The 20430-nt window shown below is 38.7% G+C and overlaps 1 protein-coding gene across 4 annotated transcripts in view; it reads left to right on the top strand.

The window, feature by feature from the left end:
* Window positions 1-20430, top strand: part of LOC308189212 (uncharacterized protein) — a 170836-nt gene that overhangs the window by 43103 nt on the left and 107303 nt on the right. The window contains exons 2-3 of one of the 4 annotated variants that reach the window (XR_013946139.1): window positions 9036-9117; window positions 9281-9543. The exons of 2 other annotated variants lie outside the window; for them this stretch is intronic. The gene's annotated coding sequence lies outside the window, so the exon portion shown is untranslated. Of the gene's footprint in view, window positions 1-9035; window positions 9118-9280; window positions 9544-19573; window positions 19689-20430 lie in introns of those variants that run through there. One more of the 4 variants, XR_013946140.1, reaches the window with a different exon arrangement.

The following is a 20430-nucleotide window of genomic DNA, read 5'->3' on the forward strand; positions in this document are numbered from 1 at the left end:
CCATTTTCTGAATATCCAGTTCTGTAGGACAGCAATGAATAGACAGTGATGTTCCTGAAGGGAAAGTAATTGCCCATCAGCCTGTCTAAATGCCCCACACCATTGCTGATGTCTAGGAATCAAAGATGGCAATTTTTTGTCATTTCAAATAATTGCCTGTGTAAGAGCAAGGATCAGCTGGAACCTCTATCATTTTGGCTGTTCTGTAACCTGAGGTGGGCCTTTCCAGGACATGGCTTATCTGGGTATAATATTAAAATTAATCAGAATGTAGCAGTTCAGGGTAAGATGAACTCATGCCTGGAAATACCTATCTGTTTTCATTGCCTCTACAGCAGTTTAGGTAACTTGCTTAGACTTGCAGATCATTCAAGTCAGTAAAAATGTATTTCTACTTTTAAAGAAAAAAGAAGTACTAGTTTGAATCAGATTGTATTTTTGATACAGACTTCATACATAAATCAGTTGCTAATCTTTTGGTAGAGTTACCTGTTTCTTGAGTTACCACCTTTACTATTCTTTCCCCATATCTGGACATTAATTATGACAGCTCTTATGCAATATAATAGTTCATATTAAGATAAATCCCTCATACCTTTCCTGAAGCCCGCTGTCCACACCTTCCAAGTGGCACAACATTTTGGATTTCATGATTTAAATGTGTGGCACATCTGTTTTCTATAGTCATGTGAAATTTAATGTCCAGTGCAGAAGACATCTGTGGGCTACTGGACACAATTCAGAGTTGATCACAGTGAGTTGTAGTTCCTATTTTTGGTCCCTTCGCTGGTCCCTAGTGTTTCATCTTGTGAACAAATCATATGAACTTTCTGAAAAAATGTCTATGTCAACCTATATGACTGTGTTAAACTATCTAGTTCTTTGGATGTCCTTGAGAATTTATGAAAGTACATCACTGCATTATTTGGATTTGCAAAATACTTTGAAATATATAGATGTAAAACTACTACGTGTACTTAACAGTACATATGTCTTGATTTCTTGATAGTTTGCCTCTTGAAAACAAACCATCGAGTATTTATTGTTGTTGATTTTTCTTGTTTGTCTTGATTCCAGTGTGGTTATCCTCCCAGTGATAAAAATCATGAGTCAAACTGGAAGTTGCAGAACTAGCTTTACCTTCATGAAATGTGAAAAAGACATAATGCATGTTGTGTTCTCCTTGTCCTCTGTTCATGGTTGTGTTAAGGTCATGTTTTTGTAGTCTACCCATGACTAAAGAGATACTGATAAGAAATAAGAGAAATCTGATATCATTCAATCTCTTGAGCTGAGACAATAACAAGTCCAAATGGCCAGAGTCCAAATATGCCTTATCTGCTCTTAAAAACCTCTGAAGACATGGATTTCTTAATTTTTCCAGCTGCTCCAGGGCTCAGCTCTCCCTATAAACAGACATATTTTCCCTATACCTTGCATAAATCTTCTTTCTTAGTGGTGTTGCCAAATTCTTCTATGAAGAAAGTATACAGAAAACAAATAATCACTGCAATATTTATGACAGTATTTCACATACTCTTATTATGCTTCTTCTCTGTTTGAAACTAAGCCAATCCCATTGCTGGCTACTCTCGCCTCGTATATTGTGTTTATCAGTCTTGTTGATTCCTCCTGAAAACTTAATTTCCTAAGTTGCCACCTGTGTCTAATGAGCAGCACATACACCAGTGCATTGTGGATTTGCATTTGCCTTTTTTGCATCAGCATTGCACAAGTGGCTGCAGCGCTGTATATATCTCCCTGGTCCTCTTTTGCTAGATTGTTTTTGGCAGTTGATGCTGGATGCGAGGTACATCTGGTCTTTTGCCAAGAACAGGACCCAGCTGTGCAAGGTGCTGTACGAGCACAGCACACCAAACGGCTCTGCCTCCAGACAGACCCTGCCACCTCCTCCAACCCCAAAAAGAAAGAGAGGCTGTTCCTTGCAGTACAGCACTCATGACTTATTCAGCTCAGCTGAGAATTTGTCTGGTGTCTACTACCTGAAGCTCAGCTTCCTTGTTTGAATGGATTGTATCAAACCTCATTCTGTTTCCTGTAGTTAACCATAGCTAGCTGAAAGGAACAATTCTCCGGAGAATATGTTCAGGTAGTTCTTCCTTGGAAGAAGGAAACTGCTGCTGTTTTCATTCAGCATGTCTGCAGAAGGTAGTGCTTTCACCCTGTGTGCTGCATAAAGCTGTTACTGTTGCTGTGTGCAACATTCGTTTTTGCCCTTGACATTTATAAAGCCTCATTAAGGAAAAAATCTTACATAGTCATTATGTTCAAACTGTGGGTATATCAGGATAGCGATATGGATCAGTGAGAACTTTTCCTTGGTAATCAATAGGGCCAGGTTTTTACATGATATAGCAGAAACTGCTGTTCTGTATTCACTGGTTCTGCTTTCCCCTCCTTTTAGCAAGCACAGAAAAGGTACCTGGTGTCTCAGGTGATGTGAAGCTGATGGCAGAGTTAGTGGGGTCTTCCTGGGGAATTAGACTTCTTGAAAGCCAGCTAATAATTTAAAGGTAATAAGGTATTACCTTTAAAACATTCTCAATCTTTAAGTACAAATATCTCATCTTCCTCTCCTCGCCTCATGGTATTAAATGAAAGTGACAATTTTAATTGATAAAAGAGCTTATTTACCTAGGTAAATTTACCCTTTGCCTGGGATTTCAACTGCAGCAACTTCCCGGGCAGAGAAGTGGCACTGACTGTGAATGTTTGCCCTCTGTGGCTTTTCAGAGCAGTGTTGGTGGCAGCCTAGGCTCTTCTCAGCAGTATGGCACTCGTGTATTGTCACAGAAACGTACGTGCTCGTGGCTTCTGGGTTTTATCTGCTTTGTGGAAAGAAGTGATGGCTGGGCGCGGCGAGGAGCAGGACGCTGAGCCTGCCCGAGCAGGGGCTGGCTCTCCTGCAGGTGGCAATGCACGGCAAGGAGACAGCTCGGCCGAGGGAGGCCGAGAAAGTGCAAAGTTAAAATTAGCTTCCCTCACAAACGCGTGTCAAAATGCCTTCTTGTGCCTCTGACTCGAGCACCCGGCTTCTTTTCCTAGTGCCAACAATAAATCCGAGTACTTGTAAAAACAAGTGCTGGCATCATTACGGGAGTCGCTGCGTGTTTGCAGTTTGCTCCCTGGGCTCACTTGGGAAGGAGCGCTTATGGTCCTCTTCCCTCCCTTTTCCCATTTGTCATCTTTTCTCCCTTTGTTTGTGCTACATGCAGAAGTCAGCGCTGTAAAGGGAAAACTGTAAAATACCTGCAAGCCAATCTGTGTCTTCTGGGTCTCTGGGCACACCAGAGGGTTTCTTTCTGTGCTGTATCCTTCCAGCTGGTTCTGGTGGGCTCTCTGCTGCCAAATCCTTCCAGCTGCTTCACTACGAACTCGAACACCAGCCACGTTTTCCAGTCTTGTTACTGCAGTATTTCGTATTCAGATGTTCCCTTCGCTATTGTCTTGGGGCTTATGCTTATGTGTTCAGTACAGTAAGAATATTCTGCACTGTTCTTTCACTGTAAAATTTGAATACTTTCAGCTTTAAACAGTTACTGTCATTTTTTTCTCCCAGAAAATATATATATATATTTTCTAATTGTGCTAGTTCTGTAGATGATGTTGACATTTACAAAAAAGAAACTAGAGAAGCTGTGGCAGACCACTCACTGAAATCTAGCAGTCTTGATCATAGACTTCATTACTCCTCATGTAATTTTATTCTGTTCTTGTTTGATTTGATTAGAAATATTTCCAGTGAAGCAGGTTGCAGTAGTTGAAGTGTTTTGATTTTCTTTAAGCCTTCCGCAAGGCTTAAAGAAAGACAGAAAAATCTTTTTTTTTTTTTAGCTTGTATCTTTTTCTGCTGTTTTTTGTCTGTGTAATTGGTCAGTGGACCTTTGAAGCCTTATTGTGGCAAGAGATGGTAGTGAGTATGCACTGCAGTAATGGATATGCATAGCTTTTGTAGTGCAAAGCTTCTAAAATGATGCCTTGTGCAATACCAGTTGTGTGCACAAATGAAAAGGCTACTTGTGCAAAATTCTTATTTCCAGAGAGAAACTAATGCAAATAAGGCAGGTTTCCTAGTGTAGATGCTAATTTGCATGTCTGAGTGGAAAGTTGCAAGTATGACTTACATTTTGCAGATATGAGTAGAAGGTTCAAATGTTTTTTTGATATAGTTGGGAACGGTTTGGATTTATTGATTGTTTTCCTCCAAATGTACATACTTTAAAGGCAATAATAGGAATAATTGTATCTAAACCAAGTTGCAATGTAAATTGTACTGTTATTTTAAATAAGGTTTTATGTTATACTTAGGATGGTGAACAGCATAAATTTGAGGCAACCTCCAAAATACTTGTTTTTGTGTGCTCTCTTTCAAGCTTTTTGTATCCTTTTATGTCTTTCTCTTCACTTCTTTGTAAAAATCCTTGCTTGTTGACTTTTACTTTTGTAAAATGTCACTTATTTTAGCCACTGTCAGCTTCTTTTGCCACATATGGACCTGATTAGTGCTTTTATTCCAAGATCTTATGAGGTATTTAACAAATTGATTAAGGTATGTATCTCTTCTTCTTCTTTATTTTTTATTTTTTTTATTTTTTATTTTTTTTATAGAAGTTCAAATTAATCATTAGTAGTTTATAAAGGATTTAACTAAATCACTTTGATCATGCAACATATTTCTATCACCCGTATCAAAATATATTTACGGTGTCCTTCTCAGACCTGGGTTCTTCAGTTCTCTTACCATAGTTTGTTAATCTGACAAATATAATTGATGAGCATCCACAGGAGCGTTGAGGAAGGGCATTCAGCAAGGTTCATTCAATTTCAGTTCTCTGATTTTGGAAAAGCAAAGTTCCACCTGAGAATTATAGCTTTGGTGATTTATTGCTGTATAGCACCAACTCTGTGACCCATTTCTGCTTTGTGATCTGTCTAGGATTCCCAAGCATTTCAGGGCACATCATCTTGCAGTTTCACCACTGGAAGAAGAGGAGCATAAAGATAAGCGACTCAGTTCAACCCTGAGTTTCATGGTTCCTTGCCCTGGGCAAGGCATTGGACAAGGAGGTTACTGCATTGCAAGGAGCTGAGTATTTCTTTTCTCTGAGTGGCATGCAAGCAACCTGTAGGGACAATACTAATGTGCAAAGACAGAACAGAGCTGGGAAAACCAGGAGATCCCTTTGATCCAGTGCTCTGGTCAAAGCCAGAAATAATACAGCATGGCACCAGGCTGATGGTGTCCAGCTGTAGCTGTACTCTCAGAAATAGCATTGATACAAACCAGATTACTCATGTCTGGAAGAATCCTTCAGAGAACAGCAGCCCAAAAAAGCAATTCTGGCATCCTTTTTTTCCCATTCAGTTCTTGGTCTGGATCTATTATTGTTGTTGTTGTCATTATTATTACTATTATTATTGCTATTGCTACTGCTATTTATTAATAATACTAAGTTGATGATGATGGTGATGCCAGATTTCCTTTGAACTTTTTCTCTACTTTTCTCCCTCCCCTTGCTGAATTAAGCTATATTTGGAACTCTTTTAATGGAGTATTTCTACCATCTGCTCTCTGCAGCAATTATTCAAATTATTTGCAACCCTCTGTGCCGGCAGGGGTGAATCTAGCACAGTACTTTAAAGCTACAGATTGCCTGACTGGCATATTTTTACCCTGGAATATGCCACAACTGGTACAGATCCATAATTCCCTGGGGTGGAGTGTGTATGAGGGGGTTGTTTATGAAATCGTTTTCAATGATTTCATTGTGTGGCCCTAAGGAAACTATTATCTCTTAATTTCTATAGGACATATCAAGACAGAGATGGTACTCTCTTCTCTTCTTTTCTCTCTCTTTTTTCTCTCTCTCTCTTTTATTATTATTATTATTTTTTTTCATCCCAGTTTGCTGCTTTTGAAGGTACTCCTTCCTTTACAGGCTCAGTCTCTGTTAGAATCTCCCCAGATCCCAAATACTGTAATTTGTTCACAGCACTGAACACATTTCATGTCTGCATTGGCTATTCTGTCTGCAATTCACGATACACATCCCTCTTTGTTTTGCTATGATTGCTATTGCAGTAGTCTGTCCTATGTTTGTCCTGCCTCTTGTGATAATTCACCTGCTACAAATGTGATATTCAGCAGCTATAATAAGAGGAATGTTTATCCTACTTCGTGTCCTGTATCACTTCATCCTAGCAAATCAAGGTTGTTTCTGAAATGCAAACCCAAGCTCAAGATATCAGCAAAAACACTTCATAGCCTTAATTATTGGAAGGAATTAAAACGAAGACAAGAAAAGTAATGTGCATGTTACTGTGAAAAGAAGAAACCTGGACTGCATTAGAAGCTGTCAGAACATTATAAAGAGATAACTAAACACCCTCCATGCCAGCTGAGACCACACGCATGCCAGCTGAGAGTTATAGTCAGTTCTGGTCCATTTGAGGCCTCCTCAATTAAGGAGGTTTTCACAACAGTATCAAAGCAACTCCAAAGACAGCAGATATCTTTTTAGCTTTCAGCAAGTATATAATCATTTTATAGACATGCATACTTCCACTATGACAGGAGGGGAGTGTGCAGCCTCCACCCCACCCCATAGTTTCAAAGCCTTATGGGAAGCACTGATTGTGCTTGTGTTCTGGGCTGCAATTACTGCTGGCATCTAAGACTGTTAATCTCTTAGTTTGGGTGCTAAAATAATACAATCTAATGCAATCTCTGAGCTCCACAGGTAGAGATATTGACAAACATTGAAAAGTGGTTTTCAGTCTTTGTTTAGAAATATATTCAGAATTTTGAGCATTTCCAAATAAGTTACTCATTGCGATAGTTGCAGAAATATAAAGCACAGTCAGCAAAGGAAAGGTGTTTAGCATGGTGCTTTCCTGGGTACTTAAGTGATTCCTAGTAACGTTCCTGCTTTGCAGCTATTAATAATAGGTTCTGTCCGTGCTGTCATTCATCCTCATCTGGCTGCTTTTTGTCCAAAGGCTGCTGTCAGTTTTCACTTAGCTGCCAACATCCTTTCTGCTTTGCTCTTGTACGAAGAGGGGGCTGTGGGTCACCATCATTCCTCTTCCTTTTCTTACAGCTATTATTATAATTTTAAAGCAATATTGTTTTTTTTAACTAGGAACCTGTCTTTGTCTATCTTAAAGAAAATTGACCTCTCTATACTGTGTAATTCTACACGTATATGTATAAAATGTCTGGCATAACTGCTAGCAATGCACAAGTGATACCACTGCTGTTTTGGTAGTCATGCCAGCCGAAGGCAAGTTTTATGCTACAGATTATGGGTTGATAATCTCCTGTTCTGCACATTGGTTCTGGTCAGCTGCCTCATTTCTGAGGAATTCAACTGCCTTTTGGACATTTGGACTTCTGTAGAGTTAAAATCTGTTTAGGCATCACCATTAAGGAGTTACAAGATAAGGAAAGTGGAGGCTGGCATCATATGAAGGTCGGTCTTACTCCCCAGAGCAGAAAACCAGTCAGAATCTGAGTGGAAGTATCCAGAGCTCATGCCATTTAGTACGAGGTTCAAAGGTGTTACATGGATTCTTTGGAAAAGCTGGCAGTTCTTCACATCTGTGTGGTTTTATCTTCTGAGACACACGTTGCAAATTTGCCATGGCATTTCAACGGCTGAGGGAGCGGCTGCAGACATACAGGCTTGTTTATGTCTGCATTCATCACGGATGAGAATAGCTATTGTGGGTGGAATGCAGAGTTCCTATTTAAACAAACTTCCCTCTCAACATGCCTGTATTGAGGGAGGGATTTTTTTTTTCCCTCTTCACTTCAATACTCACCATTTATTTATTTATTCCCTAGATCTTTGTTTTTATTCTCAGGAAATACTTCTTTAGCGAATGCAATATATGGATAACGTCAGATAGCTTTTTTTTTTTAACCCCCACACTCTTTTTGTTTATGAGCCTCCGCACAGTGTTCAAAATATGAAATGCAGCTTCCTTCCTTGTTCTAGCTAGTGAAGGAGCATGAGCTCTGACTCCATCTTCGATCAATACTTAGCCCATAGGCTGAGACTGTGAACAAGGCTTCCAATTACTGCCACTCATGATGGTGGCTTTTGTTGTATTAAGACCGCTAAGGAATTTAGGAACTGGTCTGCTGGGAGTGTAGGTCTGAAAGCAAGCAATATAAAAAATGATTGAAACCAAAGAAAAATGCAGGAAAGAGATGAAGCTAAAGCTCAACATAATTGGGACAACTTATATGGCTTACACGAATTTTAGGTGATCTAATGGTAAATTTTTTGAATCTCTGGATAAAATATCTCCCTACAGAAGTTCATTGCTGCGTCGAATTCTTTGTACCCATATAATAAAGTGAAAATGTTTCCACCTGATATATGGTAAAACTCAGGCCCCAGTGTCTTTACAGACCCTACCAAAATGTTTAAAACAATGTTGCTGCCAACTGGAGTTTTCCCTGAGTAGAGCACTAAGCCCCACTGGCTGAACACAGACCTTAGCTTAGGCTTCAGCTAGAGCTGGGTGGCAATTTTCTTGTCCCACCAAACTTTCTGAGTTTATCTTACAGTATTTTCCACCTCACATCACGGTGAAACTAGGACTTTTCCAAGTGGTTTGGGGGAAAGAAAAAGAAATTTTGCATCTTATTAAATGGTTTGTTGATCAGAAAAGTTATGTGAGAAACCAAGGCTAAGTTTCCATCATGAATTGAAACAGCTAACTCTGGGCTTCAGACAGCGCAGGTGAGTGTTTGTTAATTAGTGGTTCATATGTCTATTGTTGTCTTATTTCTTATTTTTAGCAGAAACTCAATGCTGAAGCAGAGAAGCCTTCTTAATTATTATTATTATTATTTTCAACTTCTTTATTCTCTTAGAAATCTGTGTTTTGGTCAAACAACAGCACTATATCCCTACCTTTTTTTCTTATGGTGTACGCTTACAGTATGCATTTTCCTTTTTCATTTGTCTTCTTTTTTGCATCTCCTCCCTTGCACTTTCCAGGTTTCTCCTTTCATGATCTCAAAACGCTGCTGAATACAGATGAGCCAATAGTTAGTCCAATCCCAGACGGTCTTTTGTTCAGGTAATTACTCGGAACCTCGGCAGCTCTTAAGTGCCCTGACTTCCCTGACTGAGATTGACTGACTGAAAGATTAGGCAAGGCAGACATTTATAGCCAACCTGGTAAGAAGAAAGGAAAAATGTAGACTCATTTGAATATATTTTCTTTTTCTTTCTCTCCCCAGCCCCCACCGTATCGAGGACACATCCTGAATGTTATCCAGATTTATGTATGTAGGTTGGAGTCAGGCTCATTTGGTTGGAGCAGAGGAGAGCATCGCTCCAGCCACTCCTGAATGGGGTGGGAGTCAGGCTGGTGTTGCCCCTGCGGCTGGTATTGCACCCTGCAGGAGGGCTAACTTCCTGAAGAAGAAATTCTGCCAAGTTTCTCAGAGAAAATGATGCAATTCTCATGAGAATAAAGCCAGTGATTTAGATTTATACCTGATTTATTTGTCTTGGTTTCTCACTTGCTAAAGATGTTTGCCAGTATATACCAGATGACACAACCCACTCGAAATTGGCTTTGAAACCTTTACGCCCATATTATCACTATGGCCACAGCAGATTCAGTGAGCAGTACTAACATTTCACAAAACAAACAATGTAGTCTCATTTCTTTCTATATGGAAACAAATAAACTCATTGTAATCCCTACTACACTATATTTAATGACTTGTATAAAAACTTTTACCAGCCTGTATCTAAGAGACGTATTCATAAGCAAATACATAAAATCAAGTCCATAAACATGAAAAAATATTCCAGTGCTCACCAATGGATCAAAGTAAATGTATTTACAATATTGCCACCAGCATTTTTAAAAGAAATTTTTGTTCTTAATAAAGCATTGAACAAAGGAAGAGAAACAATGTTTTGTTTTGGCCTCATTTTAAAACAATTAGAATCTACAAAGACTGTCATCTTTATGTATCTGAAATGGCTTCTATTATTTAACATATTTAACATCATTTGCATTATCATAGTCTCTCCTGAATTATTTTTCATTACGTAGAATCATAGAATGGCTTAGGTTGGAAAGGACCTTAAAGATCATCTACTTCCAACCCCCCTGCCATGGTCAGGGATGTCACCCACTAGATCAGGTTGCCCAAGGCCTTGTCCAAGCTGGCCTTGAACGCTTCCAGGGATGGGGCATCCACAGCATCTTTGGGCAACCTTTTCCAGTGCCTCTGAGTGAAGAATTTCCTCCTAACCTCTAATCTAAATCTCTCCCCTCTTTTAGTTTAAAACCATTCCCCCTTGTCCTGTCATTAACTGGTTGAGCAAAAAGTTGCTCTCCATCTGCACAACTTCAGGATCAGACAGCGTAGATGTCTATCCCTGGAGAAGACCAGTAGCAGAGCTCTTTTCCTCTATGGGGCTCACCTATAGATCATCTGTGCTAATGTATGCTTGGGCAAATGAACACAAACTGCCTCCTTTTCTCATCCTTGGACATTATTTTTGTGAGCAAGAGGGCAAAGGGGAACAATGCTTATACTTGGCTGCTTCCTCTCATGGCTGCCATGGTGATCTTGAGGGGAGCAGCCTGCAAAATTGACCATCACTCGCAAGTCACAGCTCAGGATGTACCACGTGTGCCCCTTCTGGCACTGCTGTTTACCAGCTAGAAGAAACCATTTGTGTTGGCCATGCTGAGACATTTTGGCTTATGAAATCACAGAGGAGAAAAAAAAGATATATTCAGTACAAACTTTTGATATCTAACTGTGTTGTGTGGGGTTAATCGTCGTGCTTTGACATAACTAAGATCAGTTCTAAGATTTTTAAAGTGAAGCATTACAATTGGATCCTTGGTCCTCAGATCACTAATATCTCTGAAGCATATTCCCTTTAAAATAGTAAGCTTTGGTAATAACCTTGATGTGCAAACAAACAGGCAAATATTCAGAATTAAATTTTGAAGAGATGGAAAGATACAGAAGACATAAAAGTTTAAAGATTAATATACTCAGATGATTTTATTATCTGTTTCAAACGTTACCCAGCATGATTTGTAATCTCTATTAAAAATATCAAAACACTATCTGGACTGTATCTAAGCAAGTGAACATCCCTAAATCTTTGTTTTGTCATTCTAAGACAAATGGTAGATGTTTACTCACTCACTTCACCTTCTGGGTTTAGCTCAAAACAGAGATTTAGCTACATTAACAAGGAGGAAATCAACCTTTCTTGAATCCTTCATTTACCGTGGAATTAAATGCCTCTTGCTCTTGAGAAAAATGTTTCAGCTTGCAGGTTGGATAATCCCTTCACTTATCACCCTTTAACTGTGTATAAAAAAAGTATACGATCCTAATTTTCATTCCCTACTACAACTTTGTCCTCTAAGACCTACGCAAAATAAATCTATTCTTCAAGTGCAATTTACAATACGGTTTTTACTTAAGGCAAAGGTGGGGTAAAAAGCAGCTCTGTGGAGATTTGTATCTTGGAAACATATCTAAAATTAGTTTCAAAATTGATTCACAAAGAAGCCGTTGTCTAACTAGGCTGAGCTTTGATAATGAATATATTAAAGTAGAAATAAAATCTTTGTCACTGGGTAGAGTCTGAAAATATTTTCACCAGATATTCTCCAGAAACAATAGAGTAAATTCCAAGAGCTGTTCCAAAATCCTTGCTAGAATATTAGCTTTTTTTTTTTTTTTTTTTTTTTTTTTTTTTTTTTACTTCCTTCTTTCTGGGAAAGTGCTGCGCTATGGGGAACAATCCCAGACCTATGGGAAGAATGTGGAATTGGGAGCTGGAAGTGATTACCTAGCACCTCTTTATCTCTATTACAGGCTAAGAAAAGGCCTCAAATTCAAAATGTTTCTGAAATTTTGAAGCCACAGGTTGAGCTGTCAACAGCTGGGGACAGAATTTTTTGAAATGTGGTCCAAGATCTTTATTATCTAAAAAATGTCCCTGCTGTTTGGATATGTGCAGGTTTCTTAGTCTCTGCTTTGTCAGCCGAATGTTGCAGATTTCAATAATAGTTCTCACTCTTTCTTTAAACCAGTGCTTTTTCCTTAATCCCAATAAAGTGTTAAAGCCTATACTAAGTAACTGAGTTTGAAGGAAAAGACTAAATCAATTTCAGGCCAAAAGTATAGATTCTATAAGTATTTAAAAGATTCTATAAGACTCAGAAATATTGATTCATATTGATTCTATAAGGAAGGGTTAGAAGAGTCCCTCTTTTCTGAACATGTTATCTGCCTGTTCATCTACCTACATGTTATCTATCTGTCTGTACATTGTCTCCAGAGGACTGGAGAGAAACGTGCATGTCTGCTGGAAGGTCCTTCATTGTATGGTGAATCTACCCTGGTTTTGGAAAACATCTACCAAGCTCAAATTGTTTATGGTGTAAATAAAGCAGAGATGAGGGAATAGGAAGAATTTTTTACTCGCATGAGGTCCCTTGCAGGAATGAAGCAGGATTCATATCCTTATAGTATTATTTAAAGCTGAAAGCCTGTTTTTCCAATTAGATGTGTGTATCTGCATTTGCAGTGTGCCACTGGCAAGGTAAATGGGATCAGCAGTAAGCGTTACTGAAAGCTGCAGCTGGCTGACAGTTGCAGTGCTACAAAACTCCTTTTTTTTTTTTTTTTTTTCCCCTTGGAGTCTGTGCAGATATGAGTTTCAGCAATACTTGCCTCCAGCCTCTTTCAACTTTCTTTTTAATTAAAAAGCTTAATTGGGAGTAATAAAAACTTCCAATTAAGCTTTTTAAATAAAACCCAAAAGCTCAAAGTGGCTGCAGTTGCAGATAACTGCTACTGCAACCCATGACTAGCAGTTCTGTTTGAGCAAGGCTTTTGTTTCACTATAATAAATATTGTGGCTTATGACTGTAACTCCACATCTTTCATATGTACTGTACCTTTAAGTCTCACTGAGCTATCATTTGCATGTGAAATATGGGCATCCTTGTGAATTTTTCTAAGTGCAGCTCAGGGACTCAAGTCTCCGTAGGTTGCTATGAATATATGCCTCTCAGCATCACACCACATTTTATATCTGTAAGCAGAAATAACATCAGTAACAAGTTGTGATCAACCAATTTCATTGTGAATTTGTGTGATTTTATAGGTGAATGAAAAGAGAAACCAGCAAATTGCAGAGGATTTTTTTTTCCAGCCAAACACCTTTACTTAATCCATTGTTTTTAGTTATTTTGGCTAATGTGGTGGCTTAATTTAGTGTAACAATTTATGGTATTTACACATGTGTGTATGTATTCTTCCTCAGAAAGGCCAATGAGAAAACACATGTATCTGATCTCATATATCATGATATTTGTCTTCAGGGATCATCCACAGATGTCATCAAGCAGAAGTATAAAAGACATGAAAGTACCTGATACAATTAATGTTCCCTAGAGGAATCACTGTAACTTTTACTGTTCTACCTTTGGTGCAGAACTTCACTTATTTCCAACGGTATGTCAGCTGCATGACCACAGTTAAAGCAGAGTCATTTTATAATTCACTGCATGATTAGTGGATGTCTTTTGCCCAATTCAAGCTGTATTCACTGCTGTATGAAATGAATATCCCTAAATGATGATAAACCAGTAGGAAAAAAAAAAAAAGAACCTGGTAGCTTGAAGTTCTTAAAAAGGAGAAAGTTTACCGAGTGCTCATGGGAACTGCGTGATGCTGCACAGCAATTTCTGATTGAAATAATGCCTAGAAAAGCACTTAGTAACTGAATGATGCTCCTGGCCCAGCCACACGTCATTCCCCCTTCCAAGGGCCCATGCCAAGCAGAGAGACAGCTTTAGGACCTGACATAGGAAGAAGAGAAGTCTCCCCTTTATTTTCTTTCATTACAAATCCTATTTATTTATTTATTTATTTTCCTGGCTTAACCTATGAACAGGGACCTGGTCTGGTAGAAGTGGTGGCACTCAGTTCAGGAGCTTGAAGTAGCAGAATGAGGAAGAAATTGAACTTTTTGTGGCTCTGAAACTATTTTCAGAGAATGGTCTATGATAGTTCATGAAATACTTAAAGGACCTCTGGAATGGAGAAACCATCCTGCATTGTCAGGGGAGGTAGGATAAGCAGTTTATCAAGAGTTTTAATGCTCTTTAATTGTATTCTTCCATTAAAATATTAAGTCAAATTAACCTTACTTGTTAGGAGCATCATTCAGAAATGGGGTCAGAGAAAAAAACTATGGCTTTTTGCTTGACCATCCATTTTTTCCATCTTTTAACTCAGTTCAAAGTTGGGATTTTTTATGATGCTGACTATGCCTGAAATTCCCAGGACTGCATCCCCTCCAGTTTCACAGGGATTTTTTTTCCCCATATATTATCGACTGATTCCTAACTCTTCTTGTTTTGAAAGACTGTTTGTGTTGGCTCCAGATAGCACTGGCATTAGCTTCACAACCTTTTCTCATCAGCTTGATGGACCCAGGTGGCCTTGTCTTTCATTGCTGTTGTTGCTTTCATTTTCTCAGCCATCTGTTTCTGACAAGAATGAATTACAGTCCTAGTTTCCAAGAAGTACATTGATAGCTGTAGCTCAAATGATTATAGGAAAAAAAAACACACACAAAAAACAAAAACAGAATGGCTTGATAAACAAAATATTCATATAGAAAACATAAATGCATGTAAACATTCATAGGACTTTCAAGATGATAAAAATGGCAATCTGCTCAGCTAGTATTTAATTTATTTACGATTTTGAACTTATTTAATTAGATGATTAATATAGTTGGTTAGAGAATGGCTACATTACAACATGAAATGGATTTTTTTTTTCTCCCCAGATTAAAACCTTTCTAAATTATATCAATTTTTTTGTACTTTTTGACCCAAAATTTTGGGCCAAGAACTCCAAAGATCTCTGGCTGTCATTCAAGGGGATCACTTTTCCAATGAACCTGGAAATATTTTTTCTAACCCAGTGGTCTAGTGAAGTATTAATGTGGTAGTGTAAACTGAATAATATGCTTCTTACAGATATAATGCCCTTTGTCACCAACTTGCATTTCTTGGTGTCCAGCAAACATACTTTTGCTACTGGTCAAGGGAATTGAGAGAGACTTGTTGTAGGCTGGGCTTGCTTGGCTGCTCCTCTCTTCCTCTGAGTTGTGGTTTTATCACCTGAATCCGGACTCTGGCTAACAGCTGTATTCGTGAACTGGCAGCTTGAATTACAGGAAGGTAGGAAAGATTATGTTTCTTGTTTATTATTATTATTTTTTTCCCCCTAAGCTTTCTTTAAAGGCATTTTCTGGAATAAATCACAATATTTAATAACTCAGTGAAGCTTTTAAAGTGGAGTTTTAAGAGCGTACCAAAGACTTATTGAATTGCCGTATCTACCATTTCAAATCCTCTTGAAGTTAGATACGAGGAATAATAGCTATATGTTCAGTCTGAAGAGTCTGAAGATTTTACTGACTTTGGATTAACAGAAAGATTTCCAACTATCAGTGTTTAAGCTTCACCTCTCTGTCAGTCATTCTTGACAAGGCCAGAATAAGGCACTAATGGCAGTGACTTTAGAAAGGGTGGTTTTTCATTAGTTTAAGCAGAATGTCAATTAAAAAGGAATTGAGATAAAGAACCAGCAACTAGATTAAGTTTACACTTCTTCATGGATGATAAGAAAAATCCATTTACAGGTTCTATTTCAGTCTGAATATACTTCCTAAGGTAAAGGCGTCTTATATTATGGCTTTAAAAGTCTACTGACAATTTCTGAAAAGATTTAATAACTATTGTGTCAGAAATGTGGAAGAATATTTTAACCACTGGAAATAATTATTTCTTACCTAAGATGAATATACTAAAATTAATTTAAATTTAATTTCATATATTTTATTAGGTAATGTTATCGTCTGCCACCATTTCTGCTCCCCCTGACTATTATTTCCATTCTCTAAGAACTGACAAAGCCCATTTAAGATAGGAAGAGAAATCTATCTTTCTGGGATCTCTGGATGGGGGAGGACAGCCTGGGGCCAATTTCTGGCTGAGGAGTGCTGGATATTATGGAAGACTGTGTGTTCTATTTTTTAATATTTCTGTGGACCATTTACAAGATTTTAAGCAACCTAGTAGGAGGTACAAACTCAGAATTTGGAATACTGCACAGGAGTGTGACAGCATCAGGCTTTGATCAGGCTTAAGGCAAAAGAGGCTCCTACAGGGATGCCTGCTTCTTACATCCTTCTTACTCCTTTGAACGCTACTGGTGTTCAGGGTTCAGATGTAAATTATCATTTCAGGCATACTCAAACAGGTATTTCCTACCCTGGACTCTCATATTCAGAATTTTGTTTTTGCCTTCACGCAGGCTAGAAATGTCTTCTCTTATGGAAATAGAGCCTGTGATTTAATGTTACTGTGTTCAGAGCTGGTCTGGTCATGGAGTTTCTACTTTGCCCACAAGTGCAGGCTGATCCAGGAGAAGCAAGTATTTTGAGGGATGCTTCCCAGTGAGGAGTTTAGTGTGGGCCACAGTGTATGGCATGGGGAGGATGGGAATCTCAGGGTGTTTGGGGTGATTTAGCATAACCTACATGTTTTGTAAACAACACCAGCAGATCTATAGTGCCTTTGCCTTAATCTACTTCTGCCCACTTTAAATGGCAGTTACTCTGCCTTTCAACTGTAATCTAAATATAGTGCAGTTTCAGAGCAGACAGCATGTAAAAACTTGCACCTTTTCCTAGAGTTGTTTAAATCATTCATTCTAAGTATTATCTGAGAGATTTAGTCCTCTTTACTGTTCCTGTGACTAAATCCTGAGCAGATGAGTCAGCTCCTTTTTTTTTTCTTTTCTTTTTTTTTTTTTTCTTTTTAAGTGGAGAAACAGCGTTCAAGTTTGGTCCCTCTACAAAGCAATATTAAAATGCTAGCTGAAAGAATGAAAACTTTCTATCACTGATGAAAAACAGGTATTTTCTCTTACAGGTAACTAAGGAACAGGTAGCAAGACATCCACCAAGCCTAGAGGGAAAGAGAATTACCATTCAGAGACACCCCAAATCATGAGAAACACTGACAAACTCTCTGATTCTCCCGTGTTATTTATACTGGCTGACAGAATGAGTCACATTATGCTACTTTTTAATAGCTTTCTCACCTTCCTGAAATGAATTACATGCTTGCAGAGCAGTGATGGTAAACGAGGATTCATAGCTATCATTATTAGCTTTGCAACATCCTTAACATCAGCAGAGCTATTTGTATTCAGGACCCATGAATCAGCTGTAATATATTGTGATAAATAATCTGTCCAGAGGGACATCAGCATTGCATCTAAAGAATAGCACAGACTAATCCTCTGAAATCTGCTTTGATGCAGCCTGTGAAGTTAGGTCTTGTTACATCTCTCTGAATCAGGGAGGTAGCTATTATTGTTCGATTCATACTGATGAAGGAATTATTGAGCAGCTTTTTCAGAAGTACTTAAGTGTCTTGGTATGCATGATTTAAAGCTGATGTTTCCAGCAAGAGTGGTGACCCCACTCTATCTATTAGCTACATATGCATCATTACATTAAAATCTCACCTAAAGCAACGGGAACATCCTTGGCCATGAGGGAAGGTGTTTTTTGAGCACTGTGCTCCAATGTATCCCTGCAGCTTTGAAATTTTCATCTGAAAACACCAGGTTATGCAATAGATACAGATTGTAGGTAGTTTAGCAGTATAGGTGGTATACATTAGTGGGTAACGATCCTGACTCTCTCTTCGAGGCTTAGGCCTCTGTTACTAACTCTGCTAGTGACCTTCAGCCCCTTCCTTCCTAAGTGTTGCTGGTTCCTCTGCCCTTCCCTTGTCTATGTGGATACTGAGAGTATATTCCCTGTAGGCTTTCAAACAGCAAAAGAAAGTGACACAGAGAGGCCCAAATGACCCAGGTGCCCCATCTGATACCCAGAGGCAATACATTTCTCCTTTCAGTAAGACTAATTTAGTCTGAGCCCATCAAGGCATTGTTGGGGCTGCAGTGTGCACAGATCCTCGTATTTCCTACAACACTGTAGTGCAGATGTTTCTGCCTAGGATCACTCAGGGGTCTGAAAGTCCCATTTCCTTGGCACCTGGAACTGCCGTGCTCCACGCATTGTAGCTGGGGAGGGAGAATCCTCTTTGCTCCGAATGGTAAATCCACCTTTAACCAGGTGCCATGCATCATTGTTCCTTGTATGAGCATTCCTACTGTTACACGCTAAAGCCTTGTATCTTGCCTGAATAATATGTGCTGCCAGTTTATTAAGAAATAATATCACATTGTTAATGCAACCTTTTTCAACCAGACCCCTCGGGTCAACCTATCAATGAAAAAAGACTTATGAAAAAGAAAGCACATAGCCATCAAATACAAACTCTACAAAACAGCTTTTATGTTTAAGGTACATTTATGTAGTAGTACAAATGATGCTGATGTGATTGAATGGGCTGTTAGCACAATAATGCTCCATGTGTTAAAAGTGACACAAATTTCAATCCTCCATTTGGATGTCATAAATTATTCTGAATGCAATGGGATGTTTTCTTCCATTATCTACGTGTTTGCCTATTGTCTGATGATGAATTTAGGTTTTTATGGATTTCAGATGTATTTTTCTGAGTTTAACAGCTTTAAATGCTGACTTCCTTTTACCAGCACCTGATATGTCAATACATTTGGTTGATACAGGCATCTCATACTAATGAAAATTACATTTGGTTGTTTGTGTCAAATGCATGTTCTTGGTGCTTAAATGCAGATTCACTCCGTAGAAAAGGTAGTCCAGAGTGTTTGTTATGAAGCCTAAAAAGGAAAAAAAAAAAAAAAAAGGGAAAAAAAAAGAAAGAGCTTATTTTAAAATAAAATGTTTATAGACTGGTTTCTTTCTTTTATTCTTTCTAGATGTTAGGAAATGACCTTGGCAATCAATATCATAGCATATGTTTACTGAATTAATGCATTTTAGACAAAAGGAAATAATACGTACTACTTCCAATACCTCTCTAATGAGCCATATCACGCAGATACAACTGTATATACCTTCCACAAATGGGCCATTAATTGGGAAAAAGGTCAATATACAAAAATAAAAGTGTTATATAGTGGAACTAAAGGGGGGTAGTTTAAGGTACATGAACACCTAGTTGAATACAGATGTGGTGTTACCTCAGTGAAATCTACACAGACATTTTGCAGTAATTTAAAACAAAACATTTCAGCTTTCTTTCCAGGAGAAAACAGAACTCCAAACACTCAGGGAAGAGTTTGCCTGCTTCTGTAATATTAAGTACAGCTAGTTTTCTTCCACCTGTGTTTTGTTTCAGCTGTGTGTGTATCCGAATACTCTTATTGCCCTACACCTGTGACATGTCTCCTTGGAGGTCAGGTGCAGCCTAGGAAGAGTCATGAGGGAGCTGTTTCTGCCTGTCCTGCAGCTCCCATGGGACTTCAGGTGCATGCCCTGGGCCCAAGGGAAAGGGCCACTGCAATCCATTCTCCTGTCCCAGCAGAGGGCCAGCTATGCAGCCTGACCAGGAAGTACTGCTGAGGCGACCAGCACATGGAATGGCGACCTACAGTGTTTGAGGTATTACTCAGGTGAAGTAGGAGAGTGGGGTCAAGCCACCTTGTGGTGCTGGATTTGAAGCAAGATGAGCAGACATAGGTTTCTATCTGCCAGATGCTGTATGAGCCTGTTTTTGCAGGTTTGGATGCAGGAATAATGAGTTCATTTGCTGCGGGATGGTTTGACGAAGCTTTCTTTCAGCCTTGACAGTACTTTTCACAGCCAGCATGTGGCATTAGTGATGTACATTATTCTGCCAGGGAACAGCCTGAAGCCATCTAAATATTTATTACGAGGCATTAACCACAGGTTTAGGAGCACTGTTAATAGCCTTTTTACTTTCAGAACCTAGAGGTAGGATTATTTATAGCATTCATAGGCAGCTAGCTAAACTCACTCTCATGGGAGTTTCACAGTCAAACTGCCATTAAATTCAGCAGAAGTCACACTAAGGTGTCCTGCAGCCAACCTATGGAAAACCCCATGAAAGATACTGTTTATATACCCAACCTGTCATGAAGGACTCCTTCACAAAACTTAAAAGCCTGATTTTTATTTTACATATCAGGAGTCAATTATCTAAATAATATTCTGATTTACTTAATAGAAATGTAAGGATTTGTAATTTTGGCTGCCTTTTATAATTTTTTTCAGAGGGACTGATGTAAAATTCACATTTCTTTGCCTTGCTAGTTCCCAAAGCGTGGTGCTAGTAGGCAGAGTGGGAGGGGGTAAGGAAACATGATCGCTCACAACAGCCAAG

The sequence above is a fragment of the Anser brachyrhynchus genome (genome assembly GCF_964034855.1).
Source record: "Anser brachyrhynchus genome assembly, chromosome: 2".
Classification (NCBI taxonomy): Eukaryota; Metazoa; Chordata; class Aves; order Anseriformes; family Anatidae; genus Anser; species Anser brachyrhynchus.